Source organism: Neoarius graeffei, chromosome 9 (genome assembly GCF_027579695.1).
Source record: "Neoarius graeffei isolate fNeoGra1 chromosome 9, fNeoGra1.pri, whole genome shotgun sequence".
Lineage (NCBI taxonomy): Eukaryota > Metazoa > Chordata > Actinopteri > Siluriformes > Ariidae > Neoarius > Neoarius graeffei.
The window spans coordinates 81,479,238-81,484,617 of NC_083577.1; positions in this window are offsets into that span (position 1 = coordinate 81,479,238).

Below are 5,380 nucleotides of genomic sequence, written 5' to 3' on the forward strand. Positions count from 1 at the left end.
TGACTTTCAACTGTCCATCAGGTGGTGCGCCATTGACACTGTTGGGTTCATCTGCCACATTGCACGGAAAAGCGCCCTGCTGCCAGCGCCTTGTTGGCAATGTACTATTTAACCCATAGCTGGAACCCAGGCAGATGCTACCACTCCGGGTCAGAGTGGACCTGGGAGCAATGGTGATTAAGGGGTAACTCCACTCTCCCCAATACTCAAGTCCTCCCGGACCTGAGACTCACCACCAGGTGCAGTTTAAAGTCATACCCAGGACTAATTCCCAATATAACACTTGTGCTGCCTTATCATGTCTCCATTATTATTATTATTATTATTATTATGGTCCCCATCAATACTAATGATGAGAGACTCTTCGGTGTCGTCGGGTGCGCCACTCCACGGCTCGCCGTTGAAGTCTCTGCTCACACAGAAGCTTGCCATTGGCTATGTAGTGCCTCCAGGTGGGATGGTTGGCTGTTAGATTATGCCAATCATTCTCCAGGTCAAAGATCTTGATGTCCTCCTTAATACAGTCCTTCCACCTTTTCTTTGGTCGGCCGTGTGGTCTATTTCCGTGAGCTAACTCACTGAAGAGGAGCTGCTTCAGCAGTCGGTAGTCTGGCATCCTACAAACATGGCCGAGCCACCTTAAGCGATTGTCGCGGATTATGGTCTCGATGGTTGTGGAGCTAGCCCTTCTCAGCACTTCGACGTTGGTCACCTTGTGCCACCACTTGATCTTAAGGATTTGTCTTAGTGATCTTTGATGGAACATTTCTAGTAGGTGCACATAATGCACAAGTGTGCACCACATTTCACTTGGCGTTGTCACTCTTTCCCATAACGTGCTGGTGTAGATGCAAAAGCTGCATCTTCTAGTCCCTTGACAGGATCCTCCAGCAGATTTATTTTCAGACTTGTTTTAAGTGGAAGTGGTCGCAGATTTTAAAAAATCAGACTTTCATTTTCAGAGAGATGTTTGATTAAATTGCATAATAAAAATCATTATTATTATTATTATTATTATTATTATTATCCATAATTACCTTACTTATAATGACCTTTCAGCATTGCAGTCTAGAGTTTATACTCCCTGTATTTTCAGCTCACAGTGTGTGTGTGTGTGTGTGTGTGTGTGTGTGTGTGTGTTAATGAATTGTATGCTGTACTGTTGCTGACCACTCCTAAAATGATAATGTGACAACATCCATCAGGAATCAATGGCAAGCAACAGGGTGAGCCAGAGCTGCCGTTTCTGTCATCATGGAGTAAATATTTATGAGTGGCACTGACTGATTCCTTTGGGTTCGTCAATCTCTTTCCAGGGGAGATGAGGAGATGGTCAAATGATCAGCTCCGTGCACTGGAGCTGTCCGTCCTACTAATGGCCATCAGAGCAGGACACGGAGGTTTGATTTCCACATGCAGCGCCATCATTCACAGCCTGTCGCTCCTGTTCATTCTCCATACATGGCTGCCGGATTGATCGTCTGTTTAGTGCTATGAAGTACAGAGTCAAATAAAACGACAGAAGAGGTGTGTGTGTGTGTGTGTGTGTGTGTGTGTGTGTGTGTGTGTGTGTGTGTGTGTGTTGGAAAATGTCCTCATTACAAGGAACTGCATTGAATGCTGTTTGGTTTTGGCTTCAGAAAACATCTCATGTTTTTGAAATGATCCAAATCTGCAGGATTCAGTGAAATCAGTAACACTTCAGGATGCAGGTAATATACAGCATGAATCGTATATAAAGAGTTTGGTTCCAACATGCTATACGTATATCCAATATCATTGCTTCAAGAAAAATCACTTTTTCTGATTACGGGAAGTCTCATCTCATCTCATTATCTCTAGCTGCTTTATCCTGTTCTACAGGGTCACAGGCAAGCTGGAGCCTATCCCAGCTGACTACGGGCGAAAGGCGGGGTAAACCCTGGACAAGTCGCCAGGTCATCACAGGGCTGACACATAGACACAGACAACCATTCACACTCACATTCACACCTACGGTCAATTTAGAGTCACCAGTTAACCTAACCTGCATGTCTTTGGACTGTGGGGGAAACCGGAGCACCCGGAGGAAACCCACGCGGACACGGGGAGAACATGCAAACTCCACACAAAAAGGCCCTCGCCGGCCACGGGGCTCGAACCCAGACCTTCTTGCTGTGAGGCGACAGCGCTAACCACTACACCACCGTGCCGCCCGATTACGGGAAGTGATAAAAGGAAAACCACTCTACCCTGTTGTAAAATTTATTGACTAACTCCTCAATAATAATAAACTTCAAAAATGAAATCCAGAACTAATTAACAGCTTTTAACTGAACCAAGTAATTTTTTTTTTTTGTCAAGTTGCTACATATCCACGCCATGGCATTTTCCCCCAAAATGCTACAAATCCCTTTCTATTTAAAGTGCATTTAACTGTGTTCTTTCATGACAGATTACAACCCCGATTCCAAAAAAGTTGGGACAAAGTACAAATTATAAATAAAAACAGGGCAATTACAACCCCAATTCCAAAAAAGTTGGGATGCTGTGTGAACTGTAAATAAAAACAGAATGTGATAATTTCCAAATCATGGAAACCCTATATTTCATTGAAAATAGTACAAAGACAACATATCAAATGTTGAAACTGAGAAATTTTATTGGTTTTTTGAAAAATATATGCTCATTTTGAATTTGATGTCGCAACACATTTACAAAAAGTTGGGACGGAGTAACAAAAGACTGAAAAGTTATGTAATGCTTAAAAAAAGAATTTGGTTAACTGGCAACAGGTCAGTAACATGACTGGGTATAAAAAGAGCATCCCAGAGAGGCGGAGTCTCTCAGAAGTAAAGATGGGGAGGGGTTCACCGCTCTGTGAAAGACTGCGTGGGCAAACAGTGCAACAATTTCAGAATAACGTTCCTCAATGTAAAATTGCAAAGAATTTGTGGCTCACATCATCTATGGTGCATAATATCATAAAAAGATTCAGAGAATCTGGAGAAATCTCTGTATGCAAGAGACAAGGCTGAGAACTGTCAGTGGATGCCTGTGATCTTCAGGCCCTCAGGAGACACTGCATTAAAAGCAGACACGTGTCTGTAGTGGAAATCACTGTATGGGCTCAGGAACACTTCAGAAAACCATCGTCTGTGAAACAGTTCATTACTGCATCCACAAATGCAAGTTAAAACCAGATATAAACAATATCCAGAAACACCGCCACCTTCTCTGGGCCCGAGCACTTTTACGATGGACTAAGGCGAAGTGGAAAATTGTCCTGAGGTCTGACGAATCAAAGGTAGAAATTCTTTTTAGAATTCATGGACACCACGTCCTCCAGGCTAAAGTGGCGAGGGACCATACGGCTTGTTATCAGTGTACAGTTCAAAAGCCAGCATCTGTGATGGTATGAGGGTGCATTAGTGCACATGATATGGGTAGCTTATACATCTGGGAAGGCGTCATGATACACATTTCAGAGCAATATGCTGCCATCCAGACAAAATCTTTTTTCAGGGAAGGCCTTGCTTATTTCAGTAAGACAATGCCAAACCACTTCCTGCACATATAAACTGCATGGCTCCATAGTAAAAGAGTCTGGGTGCTAAAATGGCCTGCCGGCAGTCCAGACCTGTCTGCCTAAGAAGAAGAAAAAGAAGAGGATTTAAAACATATTTAAAACATTTGGCACATTATGAAGCGCAAAATATGACAAAGGAGACCCCAAACTGTTGAGTTACTGAAATTGTATATCAGGCAAGAATGGGACAACATTTCTCTTTCAAAACTACACCAATCGGTCTCCTCAGTTCCCAAACGTTTACAGTGTGTTGTTAAAAGAAGAAGCGATGCAACACACTGATAAACATGCCCCATCCCAACTTTTTTGAAACATGTTGCTGACCTCAAACTCAAAATGAGCATATATTTTTCAAATAACAATAACATTTCTCAATTTCAACATTTAATATGTTGTCTTTGTACTATTTTCAATTAAATATAGGGTTTCCATGATTTGTAAATTATCACATTCTGTTTTTATTTACAGTTTACACAACGCCCCAAGGGGCGGCACGGTGGTGTAGTGGTTAGCGCCGTTGCCTCACAGCAAGAAGGTCTGGGTTCGAGCCCCGTGGCTGGCGAGGGCCTTTCTGTGCCAAGTTTGCATGTTCTCCCCGTGTCTGCATGGGTTTCCTCCAGGTGCTCCAGTTTCCCCCACAGTCCAAAGACATACCGGTTAGGTTAACTGGTGACTCTAAATTGACTGTAGGTGTGAATGTGAGTGTGAATGGTTGTCTGTGTCAGCCCTGTGATGACCTGGCGACTTGTCCAGGGTGTACCCCGCTGTGGCAGCGGGGGCGTTGTCAAGCGTTGTTCTGTGACCGGAGGGCAGAGTCAGGGAAGGTAAGTGGCAGAATCACTGCACCTGATGTTAATTAATGTGTTTGTGTGTCTTCCCCAGTGACCGCGCCCTATTTAAGGAGAGAGAGCGAGAGCAGAGGGAGCTCTCCCCCGAACCAGACGCCAGTTGTGTGTGTGTGCACGCATGTGTCTGTGTTTATTAATGAGAGTCCACTGAAAAGTCTCATCTCATTATCTCTAGCCGCTTTATCCTTCTACAGGGTCGCAGGCAAGCTGGAGCCTATCCCAGCTGACTACGGGCGAAAGGCGGGGTAAACCCTGGACAAGTCGCCAGGTCATCACAGGGCTGACACATAGACACAGACAACCATTCAGACTCACACCTACGGTCAATTTAGTCACCAGTTAACCTAACCTGCATGTCTTTGGACTGTGGGGGAAACCGGAGCACCCGGAGGAAACCCACGCGGACACGGGGAGAACATGCAAACTCCACACAGAAAGGCCCTCGCCGGCCCCGGGGCTCGAACCCAGGACCTTCTTGCTGTGAGGCGACAGCGCTAACCACTACACCACCGTGCCGCCCCCACTGAAAAGTATTAAAAATAAAAAGGTTTACCAACCTGAGCTCTGTCCTGCCGTCTTCTGTGCTCTGCCCATTCATAAGAACTGCCACAGTGGTGCTGAAACCCAGGAGCTTGGAGCGTAGAAGCAGAACAGCCCCATGGAGTCCTCCCCTTTCGCCGACCTGGTCCACGCCCTCTCCACGGCCCAGCAAAGCCAGCACCAGGCGCTAGTCACCCTCCGGAAGGAGCAGGAACAGCGGTTTGAGGCCCTGGTGTTGGCTCAGCAGGAAGATCGACAGGCGTTCCGGCACCTCCTCGCGTCGGCGGGGTCCACCAACTCCACCGCTGCGGGCCCTTCCCCACTCACCCTAACGAAGATGGGCCCGCAGGACGACCCTGAGGCCTTCCTCCCGCTCTTTGAGCAGGTAACAGAGACCTCGGGGTGGCCGGTGGAACAGCGCGTG